We start from the raw sequence: 27,920 nt of genomic DNA, 5'->3' as shown, positions 1-27,920 counted from the left end.
TATTTGGATGAGCCTGCTTTGAATTTTGTTGAGAGAATGAAAGTAAAAAGTCCCACAACATCACCTTCCTTTAAATGATTGCCCATCTTCCACAAAACACGCAGGCTCAATTCTAGTGATGCATTATTTATCGTGCCCTTAGTTGTGTAATAGTGAGATCATTAGCTGAACTGGAGTTGTAATAGCTTGAAGAGGAATTCAGTTCTACGAGATCCCTTTCTGTGAAGAATCCTAGTTCCTTAGGCTTAGGTAATGCGCCTTCACTGCCCAACATAAAAACAACTGTTGACATGCTAGGCCTTTCTGCTAGATTTTGTTGCACACAAAGTAGACCCACATGCACTGACCGTACAACTTCAGATAGATTACACGAATTTCTCACCGAAGCATCGATCATTTCTATAGACCTCCCTTCATTTTGCAGTGTCCAAGCCTAAAAAATTGACATAGTTGTCATAGCAGATTCACCATGTGGAGATAAGAAATTATTGATGTGATGCTTACATGTCCAAGAAGGTTAAGACAATGATCTGTATGACTAAATCGTCTATTCCTTTTCCCGCTCACTATCTCTAGCACTAGAATACCAAAGCTAAAATCATCGGACTTTACAGAGTAAAGGCCATCGATTGCATACTCCGGCGACATGTAACCACAGCAAAAAATTCCTAAACATTAAATAGAGGTATAGGAATTAAGACACAATACAAATACACGTACATGGGATACAATTTTAGAAGGCACTCACTATGTTCCCACCACCTTATTTGTATTGGCTTCGGTTTCATTTCCTCCACAACTTCTAGCCAGGCCAAAGTCTGAAATTTTTGGACTCATTTCCAGATCCAATAAAATGTTCCCAGCTTTTAGGTCTCTATGAATTATTCTTAGCCTTGAATCTTGGTGAAGATAAAGGAGTCCACTAGCAATCCCATTGATAATGTGGTGCCGCTTAGGCCAATCTAGTAGTATGCTCCGCCTTTTATCTGTCCAATATTTTAACCCTTCTTATTATATTTGTAAGTGCATAAGATAAGAAAAGGAGAAAAGAAAATGCTACGCATGATTAACAATTCGATGAATTTCCAGTGAAAACAGATAGGTATGCTTTGTTATTCCACTAAAGTAGAGAAACCCTGAAGCTCTTCAAGACATTTTCAAATTGGCTTCAAAGGAAACTATAAACCAAGACAAATTAGGTACAATAACTTTTCCCTTCTCTTGATGCATGTATTGCCAACTGATCTTGCCTCTAAAACTTGCCTCAGGCCTTTATTCAAACATTGGTCCCTCAAAGGAGGCAAAACAATAGTGAAAAGAAATGCTCTATCCATGTTTGGGACAATAATAAAATAATTGAATATGTAGGGTCTTGGGAAGATTCAAACCAAAAATAAAGAAATCCAAGCTTTTGTTGGGTATGAACTCATAGATTAATATCTTCTCTTCTGATTCAATGCAGCATCCTAGAAGCTTCACCAGATTCCGGTGCTGACTGCTGAAGTTTGGCAATGTGCATTACTTCATTCTTGAACTCATTGTGTCCTTGGGTTGAATTCTTTAAGAGCCTCTTCACAGTTATTTCTTGTCCATCTTTCAACGTTCCCTGTAAGTAATCACATCTTTTAATAAGTCTAATTTTGATTATGAAAGTTTAGAACAATTTAATAAGTCTTATCTGCTTACCAGTTTATAGTCTCTAAAATTGGAACAATCGCTAAACTATCGCATTTTATCCACATTAAGGCTAAGTACTGTTGGCTGAATAATTTGTGACAAAACCATACTGGAGAAATACAATAATGGAAAAGAGTTGCACAATCAATCGGTGAAGCCATAAAAAAACTTTTGCTACTTCAGACTGTTACCTTAAAAACAGGTCCTGTTGGTATATATGGAAGAAAATAATAGAATATAGCAGCAAAGAAACATAGCAGCAGAAGATATATTTTATTTGATTCATCAAGCTTACATATATAGAACTTGGAATAACAGAAATTCAATAAAAATTCTAAGTCGTAGCAGCTGATTACGTGTTCCACAAAATCTCAAGTAAGACTAACAGTTTCCTAAATAATATGAACTAATTATTGACAAGGAAATATTCAAATTTTGAATTAGTAAAACAAGGTTACGTGCAGTCCAAAAGCATTATTCTAACACTCCTCCTTACTTTAGGGACTGCAAACTCCAAATTTTTGCCTGAGAAGCTCAAATTTGCTGACTGGTAAAGGCTTTGTAAATATATCAGCCAGCTGCTCTTCCGTCTTGTAGTAGACGAGAGTTATATCTCCATCTTTTTGCACCTCTCTCGAGAAGAAAAACTTGATATTAAAGTGCTTTGTTTTCCCATGAAACACAGGATTGTGAGAAATAGCTATTGCAGCTTGGTTATCCACAAATACTTCAGTACCTTTAGTCTGTTCCATATACAAATCAACCAAGATTTTCCTCAGCCACAATGCTTGATTTACTGCTGCTGTAGGTGCCACAAACTCTGCTTCTGCAGTAGATTGAGTGACAATATCCTATTTTTTTGAACACCATGAGAAAATTCCTGAGCCAAGACTAGAACAGTACCCTGAAGTACTCTTCATGTCATCCAAGGAACCGCCCCAATCGCTATCAGAATATCCAAACAACTTTATGTTTTGACTCTTCTTAAACTTGACTCCATAGTTAGTGGTTCCTTTGATGTACCTGAGAACTCTTTTGCTGCCTTTAAATGCACTTCATTGGGACAATACATGAACCTTGACAAAACACTGACAGCATACCATATATCAGGCCTTATTGTTGTAAGATACATCAAGCACCCAATGAGACTTCTGAAATACGTTTCCTCTACTTTTTCAGCTCCATCATCTTTGCTTAGTTTCTCCTTTTGGTTCATAGGAGTATTCGTCTCTTTGCACTCTTCCCTTCGGAATTTATTGAGAATCTCCTTTGCGTATTTCTTCTGGCAAATGAAAACTTGTTCTTTTTCTTGTTTAATCTGCATTCCAAGGAAATACGTCATTAGACCAAGATCAGTCTTTTCAAAAGCCTGCTTCATATCTAGCTTGAACTCATTAATAAGCTTTGAACTGCTCCCTGTAATCTAAAGGTCATCCACATAAAGGGAAATGTAGACCCTTATTTTGTGATGAGTATGTGCATTGAGGCTGTGGGAAACCCGATGATGAAAAATTATATGACTGTAAGATGTAATTAGAGGCATTGAACTGAATTATTAATTCCGTAGCATGATCTTAAAAAAATATATATGTTTTTTTGGGAAATTAATTTAAATTAAATAAAATCTTGTTTTGTTTAAATTTAATATGGGTAATTCTTAAATAGACCTAATTAAGTTTAATTGAGCCCCATCGGCCTAAGAAAGCCTAGTTAGAAATTTTAAATATGACTCATTTAATTTATTTTTTAAAAAATTAAAATAAAAAAATATCTTTTTCTCTATCCCTCTCCTATACAAACTCTCTCTCCCCCATTAGCCCCACTCTCTTCCTCACTCTCTATTGGTGCCACTCCCTTTCCCTCTCTTTCTATTGGTTGGAATACCTCACTCATATCCCAGTCTCACCTAATTTCCTCAATCCTAATTGTTTAAGTTATCTAAACCTTATCACCCTAGGACTCCAAACCCTACCACACCTCTTCCTCACTTTCTATTGGTGCCTTCCCCTTCCCCTCTCTTCCTATTGGTTGAAACACCTCATCCATATCTCAGTCTCACCCAAATTCTACAATCCTAATTGTTTAAGTTATCTGAACTTTATCACCCTAGGACTCCAAACCCTATCACACCTCTCTCCCAAAACCCTATAAATACCCCACTGATAAAAAATAAAAATAAGAGGTGGGGGAGGAGAAGACAAAAAAAAAAAAAGGAAAAAAATTAAAGAAAGAAATAGCCAAAATTCTTTTAGTTCTTCTTTCTTTCTAATGATATTTCTTAAAGGTTAGTTCTTTTATTTTCTTTTCAAGATCTATGCCATTTAATGTTTAATTCTATGTTCCTTGTTTTTAATTTATTTTATATGTTCATATAGATCATGTAATAATGTTTAATTTGAGGAAATACACAACTCTGCACATATGTAGTTTCTGTCTCTTGTATTTTATTATTTTTTGTTATTTTTTGAATCTGTAAAAACTTTGTAAAAATTATATTCATATTTTACACGAAATTCTATTAATTTTAGGCTTAAGAATCACTAAAAAAGCTTTAATATTTTGTAAGTTATGGATGTTTGAATTTAGGGTTCCTGTAAAATCTGATTTTCAGGATACCCGACTTTTGGAGCCCATATCTCTCCTGTTTCTTAATATTTTTGTATAAATCTAGTGTCTAAAATTAATTTCAGAATCTTATGAATCTTTTCCAATTGGTTTTGCATTCATATCTATTGTGGTTAATGAGTTATGAATTTTACAAAAAAAAGTATGATTTTGTCACTTAGAAAAGTTACGATTTATGTAGACCATTCAACTAGGGTTTTGTTTGATTTATAAATTTTATGATCTTGTATGATATGTAAGCTATCTTCTATAAATTTTTTTATGATTTTTAGGCATGTCTAACTATTTTAAAAAATCGGATTTCTTGCTACCGTTAATCTGCCAGAATTTGAAAATTATATATTTATGCATGTTCTTGTATTTTCTTGGGTTTTAATTGATATTTGATCTATTTTTCTGTATTCTTTTAATTTAAGAAGTGTTATGAAGTGTTTGGATCATGTTAGAAGACTTAGACTATTAGGTAGTTATAACTAATTAGAAATTTTAATCCTTTAGGAGACTAGAGTTAGAATCCAATGTAAATTGTTATTAATATTTTCTTTATTTCTTTTATTTTTTTTAGTTTCTTTATTTTTTATTACAAACAAAATTGGTAAGTAGCCCTAAGGTAAGTACCAAAGAAGGCATTTGAGTGGAGCTTATGTGGAGCTAAATGGGAGTAAGCCAGGGATATCATTGTCATACTAGAAGAGAAGACCCTTTTTAAGGGTAGCTTGCCCTAATGGCAACTGCATTTACCAATAGGTAAGTAGCTCTAAACTCCTCGAATAACCATTGGCATGATATTGTAGTAATAATAGAATTTTTATTTGGTAAATTAAAATTAACTTTGTTTTTAATTTAACTGAATTTTGCATGTAATTAATTTAAATAAATACTTTGTAAATTAAAATTAATTTTATTTGTAAATTAAACTAACATTGGCTTTTAATTTAACATTTGGTAATTGTAAAATAAATTTGCATGATGGAAATCTTTATTAGGTTGTGATTGTTTGGGCCTTATGTGATAAAATAAATTACACATATACATAATTAACTTAGTTCAATTATCCTTAGGTAACTTGGTGAAAATTAATTAATTAGGTTAAATAGAAACGTAGGGTTATTTGAAATTGAATTTGTTTGTAAATTAAATTCTCAATAATAAATTAATTTTAGTCATCTGGTAAATATCATTTAAATAATTAGCAACCCCATAGATAGGAATTACTTATACATGAAAATTTTGTGTAAACAATAATCCTTTTGTGAATTACTTACATGTGTAAGATTAGAATTGCATTTTTTAGGATAAAGTTTAATAAAGGAATAATAAACATGACTTCTAGAAATATTAGTAGAGGACTGTCACTCGAATCAACGAGGTTAGACTAGGCGTAAAGGGTGCATAACACTTTCCTCTTATGTGCCCACTATCCCGAACCTAGACATTGGGCTATGGTAATGACGGTTGTGGAAACTCTGCAAGGAGTAAGTTGCCATCCATGACCCTCGGAAGAAACACTAAATATGTCCCGGTTATTACCCGGGCGGCGACTCCTGTCTATCTATGCCTTCGTGGTATAAATCCTTAGTACCGTGGTAGTGTTATGGGAAGACGGTACTTGCCAGTGGTTTGATTCTATTAGGATTGTATGAAGTGCATGTCTAGGAAATACTGTTTAAGGAGGTGGTACTTAAGTGAGACCATTGTGACTCCACCATCTTTCCTGGGTATTACTTGATGCATTTTATATAATTCTAATGGATGATATTTCGTCTCACGCCCCCCTCCTACAGTTTAGCGACTCCACTGAGGACTAAATGGATAGTTACTCCAACATGTTTCTATTAGTCTAATATTATTTCTCTATTAAACTTTTTGCATTGCACTACACTATCACACGGATCACCCTCACCCTTTTTAACCCCATTAGTACTAGCCAAGGAGACCATAGTTTCACTCGAACTATGATGAATTGGTGAATGCTAGCACCCCATGCTTGTACCTTCGAGTATATAAAAGAGCCACAGCTCCGGCCGTTGTGCTTAATGGACAAGCTCTTGCATGGGTGACACTTTTCCTACCCAATAAAGCCCATGAGCCACAAATTTCAATCATAGGTACCCCATAGATTTTTGTTGTACTAGATTTATAATCTTACTGTTCAAACCATAAGTACTAGTGGTAGTTGAGATAAACCTAGGCCTATGCATAAGCCCAATGTGTGTATAGGCCCAAGTCCATTTCAAAACCCATGTTAAGCAAGAGGATGCTTACTTATGGTTAAACTTTAAGGATATAAATGATTTGTTTGTGAGGGGAAGATTGTCCTGGACCACCCTCTGTTGGTGTGTCCAATGTACCATAGCCTAGGATACAATTTTTTTCTTACCCTGCACGTGAGAGTTGAAGGTATAAGGGGGTGAAGATTTAGTTCTTGAGATTTTTTTTTTAATTCAGTCTTTGGCCCGATTTTAGTTCAGTTTATATGGTCTGGTTTTGGTTCAGTTTTGGTTATATTGATATGGTTCAGTTTTGGTTTTTTAAAAGTAAAGGCAAAAAAAAAGAAATAAAAGAAAAAAAATGGTCCATTCATGCATTGCATTCATTTACATAGCATACTTAGGTTAACCTTTAAATCCTATTTTGTTGAGCAAACATAGCCTCAAAACACACCAAAGAGACTTCCAATCAGATCACTTGGGTTAGGGAAGGGAAGAGACTAGTAAGAATTTCATTTGCACTACTTAAGATGGAAGAAACTATTGCCATGCTTGATGAAATATTGAATGCCAAGATGTTTGAGCTAGAAGAGAAAATTGTGGTCAACTTTAGAAAGAGGCCCCGAGGTAGGCCAATTAAGTGGCATTAAATTTATTGAGGTTCAAATTGTGTCTCACTCTCTAATGAGATTTTTCCAATTCAGCCAACCTTTATCCTAAGTTTTGGAGCGTTTCAAAGCTCAAGACTTCCTACAACTCTTAGCACCTAGACCACTACCAAATTCACTCCCACCTAGCTATGATATCAACCAATGTTGTCAGTTCTACCAAGCCCACAGTCATGACACCGACTGATGCTTTCAACTTAAGCATGATATCTAAGACCTAATGGATGCCAAAAGGACAATTGACCCAGAAAATCAGCCAAAAAGCCCCATGCCTAACTAAAATTTTCACCTACACCAGGTCTCTATATGATCTCCATCACCTCAAATAACCCTAACAAAATTATTGACTTTATCCAACCCATCCAAAAGCCCATTGAACCTCAGTCCATAATGGTTGTTGATATTTGTGATAATTCTAGCTATGATGAGGGTCCTTTGGATGTCTGGACTGATTCTGATGAGGAGATAGTTGCATTATAACTAGATGGTTCAGTTCCACTAATGTCTGATTTTTAAGTTGTTGGGATCTATAAAAACTAAATGGAACTAAAAGTGGCTACTATGAAGAAAGGGATAAAGTTTTTTCTTAGCATAGGCCTAGGAGAAAGTATAGATGGTCTGGTGACTTTTCTTGAGATGAAGGGGCAGATCATACGTCATAGTTTGGGCTATGAGCCAACAGAAAAAGAAAAAGAGCCAAAGCCTCCTAAGTTCGTGAAAGAGGGGGCAATTACCTTGATATATGATTAGGGGTTACCACATGTGAAAGAATTCGAGCAAAAAATCAGCACCATTGATCTAAAGACTGCATGGAAGCCAAGAACCTAAAGTTACACTCCTAAGTTTGTCTTTTGTAATGCTCACAATAGTGATACTGATGTTTCCATTTCTAATGTACTTGATACTGATTTTAAGGTGAAGATCAATAACATGACTAGTCCTTCTGCTTACTTGTTTGATATTTATTCTAATGGGCATATGCATGGCATTCATAATCATTCAGAATCTATTTTTATTAATGCATCAAAATCGATCTCTATTAATTTGGGTACACCAAATAATCCTAAAGACATTAAGTTAGCTGAAGATTTAACCCAAGAAGAAAGAGATAATGTTATAGACTTGTTAACAAATTACCAAGAAGCACATGCCTCGAGCTTAAAATCAGATGGCCGATTCCCAAGCCACGCTGGTGTCCCCATAGGAAAAGAGTGATCAAAAGTTGACTTAGCTAGTTATCCTAATGAGGAGTAAAATTTCATGCTAGAAAGGATTAGTAGTAGCACATGTGGACCTAGAGGGAGAAGGAAAATGGTATGAAGACATAAGAGGGTCTCTGGAAGTACTCGCAATCAGCCAATAAAAGAGATAGAGCAACAATTCATAAATTAACCTCTCAACTTACTTTAGCTGGGGGGCAATTCTACAAACTCTTATGTGTGATAGAAAAATAGGCTTAGCAAATAATAAAAGAAATACATGCAGGAATGTGTGGTCCCCATATGAATGGAAAGGTTCTAGTTGAAAAAAAAAATATTCAAAACATATAAGGATTGGCTTGAAAAACTCCCTTATGTTCTTTAAGGTTATCGTAGTACTATAAGGACATCCACAAGGGCAACCCCATTCTCTTTAGTGTATGGGACTAAAACAATGCTATCCATTAAGCAAGAGGTCAGATCCTTAAGAGTGATGTTAGAAGCTAAGATCTTAGAAAATGAGTGGGCCTAGAAGAGATATGAGGAACTAGCTTTGACTGATGAAAAGAGGATCTGAGCCTTGTATCATATGCAGGCTTATTAGAGAAAGATAGTGATGCATGCATTTTATATCATCATTTAGATATAATTTTTGCACATAATTTACCCTTGTTCATAGCCATTATTATAGATATTAGTATATATTTAGTCAATTTTGCAATTTTCACTTTTCTTAGTTTAATTTTTGGAATTTATTTGTTTTGTAGGTTAAATTTGGAGAAATTTGATGTATTTTGATCAGAGTAGCCATTTGGAGGAGATTAAAGTCGGATTGCAAAAATTTTAAAGTTGAGTAAAAAAATGGCCGAGAGCGACACAACCTGCAGCACAACCGAATTAGCTTATGTCTCAGGTTGTGTCGATCATCAGATATTCAGACCGAGAGCTACACAACCCGCGACACAACCCACGACACAACTGACTCGGCTTATGTCATTTTTACTGGAAATGGTTGACGTGGCATTTCTGTTACTCTGGCTTTTTACCTCACTTTCTCTGGAACCTTCCCCCTTTTTACCCATTCTAGGGCAGACCCTTAGCCTATATAAAGTCTCATTTATCATTTTCTTTCCATAGAGAGCAAGGGAGGCATTTTTGGCAAGAAAAGAAAGAGAGAAAGAGGGAGCACGGGTTCCATTTCTGCAGCAGCAGCAGGAGCTCGTTTTCTGCACTTTTCTGCAGCAGATTCTGCTGCATATTTCTGGGTTTTTCTATTCCTTAACTTAGATTTTCATTATTTCTTCATTTATACATTTGGGTTTGTCTTTAAACAATGATTTGTGAGTAGCTGATTGAGATTCTAGAGATGGGTTTGTAAATATTGTTTTGTATTGTGGTTTTGAACTGATTTAGCCATTTAAATGGGATTTGTTACATTTTGATTTATTGCTTGTGAGCTTGTTGCCTTGCTTGATGAATGGGCCCTCATTAAGTTAAGCTTTAATCCTTAATAGATGGACTGAAAAGTGAATATTAGGGATAGATAATCTTGCAATAAACTTTATTTTCTTGGTGTTAGAGATAAGCTAAGAGGATTAAGGGGAACTTTCCAAAAATCAATTAGAGCTTTAAATGGGTTTTTGTTAGGTTTGAAATACTGTGAAAACACGGTTTGATTTAATGAAAACCAACTTTGAAATGCTTGAAAAAGGTTTCAAAAATTTAAGAATTGATTTCCCTCAAAATTGCAATTCTCATGTGTTTGGCTAAATTAGGGATAAACCACATGCAAACAATATTGAAAAATCCAATCTCTAGAATCACTTTATTTTTTATTGAATTTAGATTTAATTCCTCTCAAATTTCATAAATAGAAATTTCAAATTAATTTTTGGTAATCAAGTTTAATTAATTTTAGTTAATTGTTTGATTTAGTTTTAATTCCTCAAATACCAATTTTAATTCCAAATTTCATTTTACATCTTTAATTTTTGTCATTCTAATTACCTTATACTTTTATTTCCAATTTAAGCACAATTCCCTGTGGGATCGATATCATTTTTTAAAACTATACTATTGTGACCCGTGCACTTGCGGACACACCGTATCAAGTTTTTGGCGCCGTTGCCGGGGAATTGTTTGTTTTTAAGTTGGATTTTAATTGTTTTAAGCTAATTAGAATTTTTATTTTCTTTTATTTTCACTACTGTTCCTTGTGTTTTTCAGGTACTTTTCTTGTTTATGAGACGATCGAAAAGCACAAGCGACACTGAATTGTTGTTCAATCCTGAAATTGAAAAATTCTGTCGAGCCAACAAAAAGGAATATAAGAGAAGAAAGGAAGCAGAAAAAGAAGAACAACAAAGATTTGAGCAAGAGGAGACAATTGAAAATATGGAGAATCAAAATAGAGCTATTGGTGGAAACAATGGAGGAAATGAGCAAAATAGGCAAAATGAAGTGGTTAATCAAAATGATCCTCAGAGAAGATCCATGTTAGATTATGCTTTTCCTAGATGTGCAGATGTGAGAGATAACAGACCTATTATTGGAGCTAATCAATTTGAGTTAAAGACTGGTCTCATTCAAATGGTTCAGAATTCACAATTTGGAGGTAGTCCACTTGAAAATCCTCATTCTCATTTGAAGAAATTTTTGATGATATGTGGTACACAAAGGCAGCCTGGAGTTTCAGATGAAGTTATTCGGCTCACCTTATTTCCATTCTCTCTTCGGGATTCAGCATTAGAGTGGTATGACTCACTTCCACAAGCTATTATAGCTACTTGGGAGCAGCTATCTCAAGCTTTTCTATCTCAATTTTTCCCACCTGGGAAAACCACTCATTTGAGGAATTTGATGGTAGCTTTTAAACCAAGAGATGATGAAACTTTGTATGAATCTTGGATGAGATTTAAGGAGCTTGAAAGGCAATGTCCTCATCATGAAATACCCAAATGGATGATTGTTGAATTTCTACACGAGTTACTCGACCATAAGAAACACAATTGATTCACAAGCAGGAGGAGATTTCATGAGAATGACAAGTGAAGAATGCTATGATTTATTAGAGAAGATTGCTCATAATACCCATTTGTGGGGAAATCCTAGAGCACTTGAGCCAAAGAAGGCTGGGATTTATGAACTTGACTCAGTTAGCCACATGAATGCAAGATTTGATCAGTTGACTCAGCTTCTTAGTGATTTTTGCACAAAGGCAACAACCTCAACTCCTACAACTGTGCAACAAGTTGCCTACACAGATGGAACCCAAAGTTGTGGAGTTGATTACTCTTCTTATGGTGATGATTATTTGCAAGAACAAGCTGCTTATGCAGGAGGTTAGCAACAGAAACCTATGGGAAATTCTTACTCTAATGTGAACAACTCAACATGGAGACCACAAGCAACTTTTGTTTAACAAAGTCAAAGCTCAAATTATCCTCATAACCAGCAGTTTATGCAGCAAAATAGGCCTCAATTTCAGCCCACAAGGCAGCCACAACCTGGATATCAAGTAAGAGCACAACAATCCCTTCCACCTCATGAACCGAAGCCAACCTTGGAAAGCATGATGGAGAAATTTTTTGCTGAACAAAGTAAGATGAATAGCAAATTGGAGGAAGAAATGCAACACATGAGACAAACCATGGATCAATTACAAGTCCACAACCGCATGTTAGAGACTCAATTGGCTCAACAAGCAAGCTCATCGGGAAGCAATTCCTATGGGAAACTACCTAGCCAACCACAAAACCCTCATGAACAATGTAAGGTTGTAACCTTGAGAAGTGGTAAAAAAGTTGGTCAAGAGAGTGAAAACAAGAGAGAAGAAAAAGAGAGCACAAAAGAAGAAAATTCAGTTGAGAGCAAGAAAAATGAAAAAGAAGAAGAAAGCAAAAGTGAGCAAGATGAAGGAGAGAAACCATACATCCCACCTGAACCTTACAAGCCCACCCTTCCCTACCCTCAAAGATTCATCAAGCACAAGCTAGACAAACAATTTGGCAAATTCCTTGAAGTGCTAAAGAAGTTGTATATCAATGTGCCATTCACTGAGGCACTATCCCAAATGCCAAGTTATGCCAAGTTTTTGAAGGAGATTCTTTCCAACAAGAGAAGGCTAGAAGATTATGACACCATCAACTTGGGAGAGCAATGCAATGCTATAATTCAGAAGAAGTTACCTCCCAAACTCAAAGATCCGGGTGTGTTTTCCATTCCTTGTCATATTGGTGATAATTGTGTGGCAAATGCCTTATGTGACCTTGGAGCTAGTGTCAGCCTAATGCCTCTTTCAATTTATGAGAAGTTGAATATGGGAGATTTGAAGCCCACAAACATGTATCTTTCATTGGCTGACCGTTCAATTAAGTATCCAGAAGGCATTCTTGAAAATGTGCCTATCAAGGTTGGGAAATTCTACATTCCGGTGGACTTTGTCATTTTAGATATGGAAGAAGACACAAAAGTTCCTATCTTATTGGGAAGACCCTTTTTGGCAACAGCTGGTGCATTAATTGATGTAAAGGGTGAGAAATTAACGCTTAGAGTGGGAGATGATCAAATGATATTCAACATCAATCCTGCCATGAAAAGGAAACATGAAGAAGTTGAGTCTTGTTTGCGGATAGACATTATTGATGAGATTGTTCAAGAGCATTTCAGAAAAAGCTATCCACAAGACCCTCTTGAAAATTGCTTAGTCCATGGTGGGAGCATTGATGATGATAATCACAACATAGCTGCTTTTGCACAACACTTGGAGAGATCTCCACCACATCATGAAGCCATAAATTTTCAGCTTGAAGAAGTGCAAACTTTGGAGATCAAACCACCATCATTAGAGGTAGAGGATGCCCCAAAGGTAGATCTTAAACCTCTTCCTTCCAACCTCAGGTATGCTTTTCTTGGATCCAATGGAACATATCCTGTTATAATTAATGCATCTTTGACTGATATTGAGAATGAAAAATTGTTGAGAGTTTTGAGAGAATATAGGAGAGTTTTGGGTTATGCAATTGATGATATAAAGGGAATTAGTCCAACAGTTTGTATGCATAGGATTTTCCTAGAGCCAAATAGTAAACCTTCCATTGAACATCAAAGAAGATTGAATCCTACAATGAAGGATGTTGTGAAAAAGGAAATCCTAAAATTACTAGCTGCTGGAATTATTTACCCTATTTCTGACAGTGAGTGGGTTAGTCCTGTGCATGTTGTACCAAAAAAAGGTGGGGTGACAGTTGTTAAAAATGAGAATAATGAATTGATACCCACTAGAACTGTTACAGGTTGGAGAATGTGCATAGACTATAGGAAGTTGAACAATGCTACAAGAAAAGACCATTTTCCCCTTCCTTTTATGGATCAAATGTTAGAGAGATTAGCCAAGCATTCATTCTTTTGTTACTTAGATGGATATTCTGGTTTCTTTCAAATTCCAATCCATCCTGATGACCAAGAAAAAACTACCTTTACCTGTCCCTATGGCACCTTTGCCTATCGAAGGATGCCATTCGGATTGTGTAATGCGCCTGGCACATTTCAAAGGTGCATGATGGCCATTTTTTCTGATTTTATTGAAGAAATTATGGAGGTCTTCATGGATGACTTTTCAGTATATGGCACTAATTTTGATTCATGCTTGACTAATTTGTCTAAAATCTTGCAGAGGTGTGCTGATAATGATTTGGTGTTGAATTGGGAGAAATGCCACTTTATGGTCCAAGAGGGGATCGTTTTAGGGCATTTGATCTCAAATAGGGGAATTGAAGTGGATAGAGCTAAAATAGAAATTATTGAAAAAATGCCACCTCCAACCACTGTCAAAGGAGTGCGGAGTTTCCTTGGACATCTTGGGTTTCTGGCGATTTATTCAGGATTTTTCTAAACTTGCTAAACCCTTAACAAATCTTTTGAATCATGATGTTAAATTTGATTTTAATCAAGATTGTATGGTTGCTTTTTGCAGGTTAAAGAGGGCATTAACAATAGCTCCTATCATGCAACCCCCGGATTGGACTTTACCATTCGAAATCATGTATGATGCAAGCGAGTTTTCTGTTGGAGCTGTCCTTGGCCAGCGAAAAGATAGAAAACCTTATGCCATTTACTATGCAAGCCGAACCCTTGATGAAGCTCAAGTCAATTACGCTACAACTGAAAAGGAGTTCCTTGCGGTAGTATTTGCACTCAATAAGTTTCATTCTTATTTGGTCAACTCAAAGGTAATAGTTTTCACTGATCATGCAGCAATAAGGTATTTAATGAGCAAGAAAGAAGCTAAATCTAGGTTGATTAGATGGATTTTGTTACTTCAAGAATTTGATTTGGAAATAAGAGATAAAAAGGGTGTTGAGAATGTGGTGGCTGATCACCTTTCTAGGATAAAAACTGAAAATAAAGATGATGAAATTGTGCCAATTGATGAATTTTTCATGAATGAGCAGTTGTATGTGTTGAATTCTGCACTTCCATGGTTTGCTGATATTGTAAATTTCTTGTCTTGTGGTGTCTTGCCACCTGATTTATCTTGGCAGCAAAAGAAAAGATTCTTGCATGATGTTAAATTTTATTCTTGGGAAGAACCTCTTTTGTTTAGAAGATGTAATGATGGAATAATTAGGAGATGTATACCAGAGGAAGAAATAAATGATGTTATTTACCATTGTCATTCCTCTGAATATGGTGGTCATTTTAGTGTCTCAAAAACTGTTGAAAAAGTCTTGACATCAGGTTTCTATTGGCCTAATATGTTTAAACATGTGAGAAATTTTGTAAGCAAGTGTGATAGGTGTCAAAGAGTAGGCAACATTTCCAAGAGAGATGAGATGCCCCAACAGTCCATATTAGAAGTTGAATTGTTTGATGTATGGGGAATTGATTTCATGGGGCCATTTCCATCTTCTTATGGGAATAAATATATCTTGGTAGGGGTGGATTATATATCTAAATGGGTAGAAGCTATTGCTACACCTACCAATGATGCAAAAGTTGTGGTGAAATTTCTGAAAAAATTTGTTTTAACTAGATTTGGTGCCCCACGTGCCATAATTAGTGATGGTGGTAGCCATTTTTGCAACCACCAATTTGAAAAATTGATGAGAAAATATGGGGTAAAGCATAGGATTGCCACACCATATCACCCTCAAACCAATGGCCAAGTAGAAATCACAAATAGAGAGCTTAAGCAAATCTTGGAGAAAACTGTCAATAAGTCCAGAAAAGATTGGTCCCTTAAATTAGATGACACTCTTTGGGCATATAGAACAGCATTTAAAACCCCCATAGGAACTACACCTTATAGGTTAGTTTTTGGGAAATCATGCCATTTGCCCGTAGAGTTAGAACACAAAGCTTATTGGGCCATTAGAGCAATCAATTTTGATTTACAAGCTGCTGGACACAAAAGACTTTTGCAACTTGATGAATTAGAAGAATTGAGACTTGATGCTTATGAAAATGCTAGGATCTATAAAGAGAGAACTAAAAAATGGCATGATAAGCATATCAAGAAAAAGGACTTTAAAGAAGGAGATTTGGTTCTCTTATTCAATTCAAGGTTAAAATTTTTTCCAGGAAAATTAAAATCAAGGTGGTCAGGTCCATTCAAAATTGTGAAAGTTTTACCTCATGGTGCTGTGGAAATTTTTGGTGAAAAATCTGGTAATTTCAAGGTAAATGGACAAAGATTGAGGCACTATTCAGTTGGTGAGCCAATTGAGAAGATAGCAACTTGCTATCTCTCTCATTCTCCATAACATCTTGAGTGAGTATGGTCAAGCTAAAGACCTAAACTTAGCATTTTTGTGCATAACTCATAATTTTTTTTTTATTGATTCTTTATTTCTTTCATATATTTGTTTTAAGTTTTTCTATACTCCTTATTCAGAGTTTAACATTATTCTAATTTCCTTGTGCAGATGGGATGCAATTCATTGCTGGCAAATGAGCATAAAAAAATTTTGTTTTTGTGTTAGCTTTAAATTTTAGCTTTAAAATTTTTTTTTTTTAAATTTGTTTACTTACCATTTTCATCTTTTTATTGTTGAGTATTTGCTGGTGCATATTGCTGGATTCATTGCCCTTTTTGTTTATTTTAAGAGAAAATTTTCCCAAACCTTGTCATCTTGGTTTAACAAGAAAATTATTTGAATATGGATGTGAATTTGTGCTTTGAAAAATTATTTTTAATGAGTATTTGATGAACATAACAAGTTGAACAATTAGAATTCATGTTATGAAGGGCTAATCATTTGAAATCTAATTTGTTTCCATTTTTTTAGGTGCTATGAAATTTGGTCAAATTGGGCAGCAGATTACACAACCTGCGACATAACCGGGTTTGCTTGTGTCGTCGCTTGTGTTTGCTGGGCACACTTTTGGGCAGATTGTTGCACAACCTGCGACATAACCGGGATAAAAATTTCCTTCACCAGAATGGGCCAGCAACTACCCCAAGCCCAAAAGCCCACTAACCCATTTAAAAAAAAAAAAAACATTCCATGTCTTTATTTTTAGTTGCTTAATTAATTAGTGTTTTTAACTTGTTTAGTTAATATTTTGCTTGTGTGCTTTTCTATCACTTGAAACATTTGCTTATTCAGTTTTTTTTAGTTCCTCATAAAATACATTTTTCTTTTATGTTTTTAGTACATTGCTCACTTGCTTTTATGTGCTACTTCGGATTTACACTTGATGGTTACATTTTTTAGCTTAACTTCCTATTTCAACTTTTTGAGTTTAATTGATTTAATGGATTCCATCGCACTGTTTCTTTTGCAATGAGTGCAGCAGCTGTCCAACTTTTACTTAATTAAATTGGCTGCACTTCAATGAGGTAACAATTCTCATCTCAGCTTGTGTCACTTTCAACACAAGTTGTGCTATCGCTTATGCAACAGGGTAATAATTCTTTATGCACATATAGCCAAATTATCCCATTTCTTGCACTCTTTTAACATTGAGGACAATGTTCATTCTGAGTATGGGGGAGAGGGTAAATTTTTTGCAAAAATTATTTTTTCCTTTTTCATTTGCATATAGTGACATACTCATTCATTACTTCATACTTGTACATATTCACGTATATACACTGCATATAGCTTCATATACTTAGTTATGCATACTTAGTTGCATATAGGTTGACTATACATTTATACACTCATGCATTTTATTCATTCATTTAAAATTTTTGAATTTTTAAACCAGTCTTTGAATTCCATAAGCCACTTATTCAAGCAATCCAACTTGCCTTTAGATGGTTAGTGGAATGAAAGTTCCAGCTGGGTACAAAGTCTTGAGCATTATTCTTTCTCTTACTTAATAGCTGAAAATTAATACATTCATCTAGGTATGCAGATTCTGATTAGTTATTTTGAGTTTTGAGTGTATGGATAAGCCTTTAAGGAAGAAAATGGTCCTTGTCGTCTCACCATTCCTAGAACAAGCATCTTAGATCTTTCAAAGCGAAATTTTTAACTTGCATTTGATAAGAATATGATTTAGGCATTCCTTCATATTTTAAACCTCACATTTAGCCTTAACCTCCCTTAATTTCATTTCAACCCTTGCAAACCCCCCCTTGAACCTTAATTCCCTAATTTCTTTGGAACCCAAATCATTTACCTAGCCATTAAACCTAAACACTACCACCTATTTATGGGAATAATATTTTAGCAATCAAGTGCATAAAAAATATATAATGATATAAAAAAAAAACTTGGAGGATTGAAACATCTTGAAAAGTGCTAGAGTAATTGTGAAAAGTTGATAAAAAAAATATAAATAAATAAATAAATAGTCACAAAAATACCCCAAAGGTAATTTTGGGTGTGACGTGAAATAGGGACACATACAAAATAAAAAAAAATATTATAAAAGTAGTCCCTTTATTGTGATAGCACTTGAGATTCATTGTCAATTTCTTTCCTCTTTATAAAAAAAAAAAAAAAATGGATGCACTTTGAGTTTCATGATTAATATTATTCTCATATTTTGTTTACCTTATTCCCTTTCTTTGTTAACCACAATTTTACCCTATTAGACCCCATTACAACCCTTAAAAAGACCTAATGATTCTTTGAAAAATGCTTGTTACATTAGTAGAGTTAGATCTTTTATGCTTGCATATGGGTTTGGCAATATAATCTTCCATACATTACTCACCATCTATTTGAGACACATTGGCTATCTATTTCATTTAGGTTTGTTTTGGCACAATTGACTCTTGTAGCTGGTTGGTATTTGTTGCTTGGGTTGATTGGTTAATTCTTAGCTATTCTGTAATTGTTGAGAGTGCTTGCTTCATTCTTTGTGCTTTTGCTGGTGGGAATTTGGAATGTTGGTGGCTAGAGGTAAGTTGGTGGTTTGGATTAGTGATTTTTGTGTTTTCAAAGACTGATTCTATTCCCTTCCAAATGAGTTTTAATGAAATTTTGCTTGAGGATAAGTAAGAGTCTGAGTATGGGGGAATTTGATGCATGCATTTTATATCATCATTTAGATATAATTTTTGCACATAATTTACCCTTGTTCATAGCCATTATTATAGATATTAGTATATATTTAGTCAATTTTGCAATTTTCACTTTTCTTAGTTTAATTTTTGGAATTTATTTGTTTTGTAGGTTAAATTTGCAGAAATTTGATGTATTTTGATCAGAGTAGCCATTTGGAGGAGATTAAAGTCGGATTGCAAAAATTTTGAAGTTGAGTAAAAAAATGGCCGAGAGTGACACAACCTGCAGCACAACCGAATTAGCTTATGTCGCAGGTTGTGTCGATCGTCAGATATTCAGGCCGAGAGCTACACAACCCGCGACACAACCCACGACACAACTGACTCGGCTTATGTCATTTTTACTGGAAATGGTTGACGTGGCATTTCCGTTACTCTGGCTTTTTACCTCACTTTCTCTGGAACCTTCCCCCCTTTTACCCATTCTAGGGCAGACCCTTAGCCTATATAAAGTCTCATTTATCATTTTCTTTCCATAGAGAGCAAGGGAGGCATTTTTGGCAAGAAAAGAAAGAGAGAAAGAGGGAGCACGGGTTCCATTTCTGCAGCAGCAGCAGGAGCTCATTTTCTGCACTTTTCTGCAGCAGATTCTGCTGCATATTTCTGGGTTTTTCTATTCCTTAACTTAGATTTTCATTATTTCTTCATTTATACATTTGGGTTTGTCATTAAACAATGATTTGTGAGTAGTTGATTGAGATTCTAGAGATGGGTTTGTAAATATTGTTTTGTATTGTGGTTTTGAACTGATTTAGCCATTTAAATGGGATTTGTTACATTTTGATTTATTGCTTGTGAGCTTGTTGCCTTGCTTGATAAATGGGCCCTCATTAAGTTAAGCTTTAATCCTTAATAGATGGACTGAAAAGTGAATATTAGGGATAGATAATCTTGCAATAAACTTTATTTTCTTGGGGTTAGAGATAAGCTAAGAGGATTAAGGGGAACTTTCCAAAAATCAATTAGAGCTTTAAATGGGTTTTTGTTAGGTTTGAAATACCGTGAAAACAGGGTTTGATTTAATGAAAACCAACTTTGAAATGCTTGAAAAAGGTTTCAAAAATTTAAGAATTGATTTCCCTCAAAATTGCAATTCTCATGTGTTTGGCTAAATTAGGGATAAACCACATGCAAACAATATTGAAAAATCCAATCTCTAGAATCACTTTATTTTTTATTGAATTTAGATTTAATTCCTCTCAAATTTCATAAATAGAAATTTCAAATTAATTTTTGGTAATCTAGTTTAATTAATTTTAGTTAATTGTTTGATTTAGTTTTAATCCCTCAAATACCAATTTTAATTCCAAATTTCATTTTACATCTTTAATTTTTGTCATTCTAATTACCTTATACTTTTATTTCCAATTTAAGCACAATTCCCTGTGGGATCGATATCATTTTTTAAAACTATACTACTGTGACCCGTGCACTTGCGGACACACCGTATCAGATAGCTAGAGCCTTTAATAAGAAGGTAAAGCCAAGAAAGATCAAAGAGGGAGACATGATTTTGAAACAAGCTCGGCCCATCCCTTTTGATTTAAGAGGAAAGTTTACCCAAGCTAGGATGGTCCATACGTAGTCAACAAGATCTTACCACAGTAAGAATATCAGACCTGGATGGGAATGAATTTCAAGAACCAGTCAATTTAGACAGGCTCAAATGGTACTTTGTGTGAGATAGGCCCACTAGGTTGAAAACCTACAAAAGGCGGTCTAGGCAAAAGTAAGGGTTAAAGAAAAAAAAAAAAAAGAAAAGCAAAAAAATACTAGATTGAAAATCTGCAAAAGGTGGTCTAGGCAAAAGGAGAGATGAGAGAAGATCTGGATGGGAAAACCTGAAAAGGCCATTCAACAGGTTATAAAGCTTATTTCTAACTTTGGAATGTTGAAAATTCGGTAAAACTAAATGTAAGAGGGAGTAATGGTATACCTAAATAGATAAAGAAGTTTTTATTGCATTAACTAGGAATAGGTTTTATTTAATTATGATTGTGAATGTTTGTGTTTTAAGAGATACATCAAATGATTAGATAATTGAACAGCATTGTTATGATTTAATCTATGTCTTATGAGCATGACAGAATAGGTGCTTGATATGAATGCCCTGGTGATTGTCTAATTTCAAAAAAAAAAAAAAGAGAGAAAAAGAAAAAGAAAAAGGAAAGAAAAAAAAAAAAAAGAGAGCTCGCTAAGTAAAAAACCCGAAAGGGCTGCTTAGGCAAAAGTTAGAGCAAGCCCGCTAAATAAAAACTCGAAATAGCATTTCAGGAAAAATAAATTTAATTTAACATTTGGTAATTGTAAAATAAATTTGCATGATAGAAATCTTTATTAGGTTGTGATTTTTTGGGCCTTATGTGATATTAGAATAAATTATACATGTACATAATTAACTTAGTTCAATTATCCTTAGGGTAACTTGCTGAAAATTAATTAATTAGGTTAAATAGAAACGTAGGGTTATTTAAAAGTGAATTTGTTTATAAATTAAATTCTCAATAATAAATTAATTTTAGTTATCTAATAAATATCATTTAAATAATTAGCAACCCCATAGATAGGAATTACTTGTGCATGAAAATTGTGTGTAAACAATAATCCTTTTGTAAATTACTTGCGTGTGTAGGATTAGAATTGCATTTTTTAGGATAAAGCTTAATAAAGGAATAATAAATAAGACTTTTAAAAACATTAATAGAGGGTTGGCACTCAAATCAACGAGGTTAGACCAGGTGTAAGGGATGCCTAACACCTTCTCCTTACGTACCCACTATCCCGAACCTAGACATTGGGTTATGGTAATGATGGTTGTGGAAACTCTGCAAGGAGTAAGTTGCCATCCATGACCCTCGGAAGAAACACTAAATATGTCCCGGTTATTACCCAGGTGGCGACTCCTGTCTTTCTATGCCTTCGTGGCATAAATCCTTAGTACCGTGGTAGTGTTATGGGAAGACGGTACTTACCAGTGGTTTGATTCTATTAGGATTGTATGAAGTGCATGTCTAGGAAATACTGTCTAAGGAGGTGGTACTTAAGTGAGACCATTGTGACTCTACCTGGTGCATTTTATATAATTCTAATGGATGATATTTCGCCTCACACCCCCCTCCTACAAGAAACAACAAGTATCCCATTGCTATTATGTTTAACATAAAGCGTGGATTCTGAAAAACTTTTTTCAAAGCTGAGACCAAGCAAGTAATCGTCTATTTGACTATACCAGGCTCTTGGGACCTATTTTAGGCCATAAAGGGCTTTGTGTAGTCTATAGACCTTGTCTTCTTTGCCTTCCACAATAAAACCTTCAGGTTGCTCGACATAAAATTTTTCTTTCAGAATTCCATTAAGGAATGTTGATTTAACATCCATTTGATGCACTTTCCAGCCAAGTTGTGCAGAAATAGCAAGAAGTAGCCTGATTGTGTCAAGCCTAGCAACTGGCGCAAATGTTTTAGAATAATCAACACCAAAAATTTGTGCGTACCCCTTAACCACAAGCCTTGCTTTATGCTTGTTAATTGAACCATCAGCATTTAGCTTAGTTCTAAACACCCATTTCACCCCAATTACCTTTCTGCCTTGGGGTTTGTCAACAAGCTCCCAAGTTTTGTTCTTTTCGATCATAAACAGCTCCTCCTTCATTGCATTTTTCCACTTAGGGTCTCTGAGAGCTTCTTCATGGTCAACAGGCTTGCATATGGCAACATTGGATCTCTGGTATATGTCAGAGAGCAATCGAGTGCCTCTAATTGGTGGATAATCGTCCCTTTCATCTAGCCATGACCTTGTTTTTTGCATGGAAGTCTTTGAGTCTCCCTAATCCCACTCTTTATTTTCAATGAAATGCACATCTCTGCTGATAATTATAGTTTCAGTTTCAGGTTGGAAGACTTTATACGCCTTAGAAACTGTACTATATCCAATGAAAATTCCTGTAGCAGCCTTTTTGTCTAGTTTATCTTGTTTAACCTGTGGAACATAGGTAAACAAAGACAACCAAACACTTTAAAAAATTCATTGGATGTTTGTACCCATACCATGCTTCAAAAGGAGTTTTATTCTTCATTGCCTTTGTGGGGAGTCTATTTTGTAGAAACACCGCTGTGTTTGCTGCCTCTGCCCAAAATTTCTTTGGTAAATTCTTTTCATGCAACATGCATCTAGCCATCTCCATAATAAATCTGTTTTTTCTCTCACTAACTCCATTTTGTTTTGGAGTATAAGGAGCTGTAAGTTGACGTTCAATTCCTGCTTCCTCACAAAATAAATTGAACTGATGTGAAGTGTACTCCTTGCCATTATCAGACCTTAAAGTCTGAATTTTACAACCGCTTTCATTTTCCACCTTTGCTTTGAAATTCCAGAAAGTGTTCCCAACCTCTAATTTGAATTTTAGAAAATAAATCTAGCACATTCGGGTTAGATCGTCTACAAAAATAATGTAATAACGACTACCTTTAAGTGAAGAAGTTCTTTGAGGCCCTCCTACATCAGTGTGAATCAGCTGGAACTTTTTTGTGGCTCTCTAATTGGATGTTGGGAACGGAAGTTTGCTTTGCTTCCCATATTGACAAGCACGACAATCTGTAGAAATCACTTTAAAATTGGGTAAGTCTCTTACCATTTCAGATTTCTGCATTTTGAGAAGCCCTTGATAATGGTAGTGTCCAAGTCTTTTATGCCATAACTCAGCAACATTTTCTTTCGCTGAAAAAACTGGCTGCTCCTTCTGAGCCGGATCTAATGAGAAACTTTTGCCTCTCATTTTTATTTTAAACAAATCTTGACCTGTAGCATCCTTGATCAAGCAATGATTATCTTCAAAAAACACCTTGAAACCCTTTTCTAGCAACTAACAAACACTTAACAGGTTTTGGTCTAGGTCAGGTACATATAACACATCAAAATTAGTTTTAGTACCTGAATGTGTTGCAATGGCAATGGTTCCTATTCCTTTTGCTTGAATATAACCACCATGACCTATCCTGACCTTTGAAATTTTAGAGGGCTTCAGTTCCTTAAAGAGCTTCTTGTCATTAGTCATGTGATTGGTGCATCCACTATCGATCAGTGAAGACTCGCTTGAAATATTGCTGGAAAAACAATTTGCAACAAAGAGCTGATCTTCCTCCTCTTCATTAGCAATCTGAGCATCTGCTTCTTGCTGCTGGCTTTGGTTCTTGCAAATAATAGCTTCGTGCCCAAATTGGTTGCACTTGGTGCACTTAGCGTCAGGTCTTTTCCAGCATTTGAAAGGAGAATGACCTAGCTTGTTGCAATACTTACAAGGAGGATACTTTCCCTTCGAAATTCCTGCTTTGCTCTTGCTATTATTACTGATAGCACCTTCTCTGTTTGCTTTCTGAATCTTCTTGTTCTTGTTCTTTTTGTTTTTCCCACCATCTTCATGTTTGGCTTGTAAGGCTTCCTCAATAAAGCCTTCTTCTCTTATAACCCTTCGTTGTTTTTGTGCCTGTAAGGAATTTAGCAACTCTACCAAGGTGATGTTAGATAGATCCTTGGTGTTTTCCAAAGTGGTTATGGTAGCCTTAAATCTTTCAGGCACTGCAACCAGAATTTTTTCAACAATACAGGAGTCTTTAAACTCAGAACCAAGCAATCTCACTCTGTTCGCTACATTCAAAAGCCTTTCAGAGTACTCTTTGATGGTTTCTGAGTCCTTCATTTTCTGCAATTCAAAGTCTCTAATGAGATTCAGCACCTGTATGCCTTTGATTCGATCATCTCCTTCACATTCTGCTTTGAGATAATCCCATATGGCTTTGGCTGACTTTAGAGACATGATTCGAGTGAAGATTGTTGATGAAACTGCTGCAAATAGGCACGCCTTTGCCTTAGATTTTCTTTCCTTGTGAGTCTTGATTTGGGCCACTATTGGATTGCCGGGTAGTGTAGGAAATTCGTAGTCTTCTTCAACTGCCTCCCATAGATCCAAAGCATCTAGGTAGGCTTCCATTCGTACTGCCCAGATTTGATAATTTTCACCATTGAAGACTGGTGGTGCCATTGCCGAGAAACTTGATTCTCCTTCAGTGCTTGACATTCTGGTGTTGAAGTGTGGTGTTTGGTAGCTTTCAACTCACCTGAAAAACACTCACAGAGTTTTCTCTCACAGGTCCCTCAAGAATGAAGCTTTGATACCAATTGTTGGTATATATGGAAGAGAATAATAGAATATAGCAGCAGAGAAATATAGCAGCAGAAGATATATTTTATTTGATTCATCAAGCTTACATATGTAGATCTTGGAATAACAGAAATTCAATAAAAATTCTAAGTCCTAGCTGCTAATTATGTGATCCACAAAATCTCAAGTAAGACTAACAGTTTCCTAAAGAGTAGGAACTAATTATTGACAAGGAAATATTCAAATTTTGAATTAGTAAAACGTGGTTACGTGCAGTCCAAAAGCATTATTCTAACAGGTCCAAAGCCTCCTTCTTGGTGACAGAGAAGTTATTAGTTGCACAAGCAATGGTGCCAAAATCAAACAGCGGTAATTCTAGATCTTCTTTTTGTCCCTTGTCATCTGCATTTCCTTCCACAATGCCAGCTTTTTTTCCTGCAAAGTGGAGCCAGAATGAATAAAAATTTATATGAGAAAAACTAGTTATCATCATTTCTCTTATTTTCCTTATGATTTCCAATATAATCTAACCTTTACTAATTCATGATTCATTTATATTGCTAAGCCCACGCATCTTCCATAATTTGGGAGTTAGAATTTCAATGAGTGAATAACTTAAGCCCTGTTTTGTATTGAGTTTCAGAGCCTAAAACTACTTTTCTGAATAAAAGTACCATTTTAGATGCTGTTGAGAAAAGCAGTTTGAAAAAAATTATTTTGTTATTTTAGTATTTTTATGACTAAAACTGATCAAATTTAATTTTTAATTATTTTTTAACACTCTCTAACTAGTATATTTAAAAAAGTGATTTTCTCAACAGCAGTTTTAACAGCAATGCCAAACAGGCCCTTAGTAGCTTTGCCCTGCTTCTTTTCCAAATATACAAGAATATAGCTAGCACCAGGAACAGAATCCCTGTAGATAACACGGAGCTTACAATGATCCTCACATTGGATTTACTCTTAATCCTCATGTCATCGTCTACACATGAGGCAGTCACAAGCGGAAAAAACTGGGAGTTAGAAATAAATAACAGGTTTGTTTTCCGATTCATTGTCTAGAAAAAAGTGCTGGATCCCTATACCACAGCTACCAAATTCATTTTAAAAACAACATATTTTCATATGTATCTGGTCCATTTTGTTACCAGGATGGATCACCCTTAGATACAGATTAATTAGAGGACCAATCTAGCTTTGAAGCCGCTAGTGTTAGACCTTGGAGGTAACTAATGGTGCTTTATGCTAACCAAATTAGTTCATTATTTGCTGCGTGAAGGTTGAGCTATTCCGAATTATTATTCATGCTAAGTGATGTACTAGGCTATGCGTGCAAAGTTATGCTGTCATGCACAAGAATTTAACAAATACACACTATATTGTCATAGAGGTGCTCCTCTGCATATCATAAACAATCAGCTTGCTGACTAAGAAATAAAAATTTGTGTTCTTACTGTGCTTTTCTCACTGCCTTTTTGGCTTCGGTTATTAGGATTCAACACGATCATTTAGGTGGTTAAATTACCCATTATAGACACATTGACAACTTATTAGAATCTCAGAATCAGGTATTAGTGTTTTAGGCATGAGGATAACTTCATACCTAGTTCTGACGCAGCCATCCTTGTATAAATATCTTGGCCATTCTCATCATATTCTCTAATATCAATCAGGTCATTAAACCACAGAAGGCACCCACTTCCTCCATTCCTAATGTCCAAATTTGAATAGGCTGTACAGGAGCAATTCTTCATGCACATGATTCTGCATTCCTCAAGATTGATACTCCTGTCAAACCAGGATTTTCGCGTCTGTGGCAACTTCACGGCAGAGTACTTACGAAATCCATCTCCAGAGCAATTCAGTGGAGTCTTTCTAACACAACCACTTGACCAATCGAATATGTCCCACTTTTTTGGAACTTTTGGAACAAATCCTTTCAAGCAACTACACACTGGAGAGTCCTTAATATTGCAGCTACCATATGCACCACACAAGGCATAACGATCACAATTATCAATTTGCAAAGTAAGATAAAGCTCCCAGTTCCGTGTTCGCTCGATCCAAGTGAAGCGCTGGAGAATTCCATTCTGATTTATCACCAACCTTGAATGAAGTGAGTTGTCACCAAGCTGAAAAAGGTAATGCACTTCCTTTTCATTGAGAACAAACTCATATGTGTATAGGGGTTTTGGCTTTAACGCAGGAAATCCACTAAACCTAAGACCGTTCCATGGTCCAACTCGAAAACGCTCAACTGAGTTCTCTTTCACAATCATCTCAGGATAACCAGCAGGATCAAATCCACACGTAAAATTACCTCGAGCAGGATCATCAGGTGTCTTCCATGACGATATGTAGCGATCCAGGCCTATTACTCTATTCCATCCAAGCTTCATCCCTGGAAGGAATGTATCACATGGATAATCAAAATTCTGCCACAAATAATCTTCAGGGTTATCCTCATCTTTTACTACAAGGTTTCCTGAATTCAAAAGCTGGGCAACATTCCTCACAGATCCCGTGGATTTGGAAGACCAAATTGTGGTTTCATTGTGATTGACAAGTACTAATCCTTGCTCAGTAATCTTCAGAACACCTGATGAATAGGCGAGGGGGATTTGTCTGTTAGCAACCCAAACTACGGTCAGGACAGATACTTTGCTGTACCATATACCCAAGTATCGATTTTTGGTGTTGCCTGGGTTAAAAAAATCCTAATCTAAAGCTTTCATCAGTCGAGACTATGCTCTCTCCATCTTTAATACATTGAGTTATAGTAATGGTGTCAGCTGCAATGGATACTGTTATAATAAGCAATAAAAGGGAGCAAAGAATAAGAAGTGTGAGGGAGCCTTCCAT

The 27,920-nt window shown here is 35.4% G+C and overlaps 1 non-coding gene and 1 pseudogene across 1 annotated transcript; both read right to left on the bottom strand.

The window, feature by feature from the left end:
• On the bottom strand, window positions 1–27,920 carry LOC110651029 (G-type lectin S-receptor-like serine/threonine-protein kinase At4g27290; annotated as a pseudogene).
• LOC131179658 (small nucleolar RNA R71) lies at window positions 11,224–11,330 on the bottom strand. Its single transcript, XR_009148546.1, has one exon. It is a non-coding gene; the product is annotated as a small nucleolar RNA R71 (small nucleolar RNA).

The sequence above is a fragment of the Hevea brasiliensis genome, chromosome 4, assembly GCF_030052815.1.
Source record: "Hevea brasiliensis isolate MT/VB/25A 57/8 chromosome 4, ASM3005281v1, whole genome shotgun sequence".
In the NCBI taxonomy this organism is placed as follows: Eukaryota; Viridiplantae; Streptophyta; class Magnoliopsida; order Malpighiales; family Euphorbiaceae; genus Hevea; species Hevea brasiliensis.
Note: the sequence above shows the minus strand (reverse complement) of the source record. Positions and strands in the feature narration are given on the sequence as shown.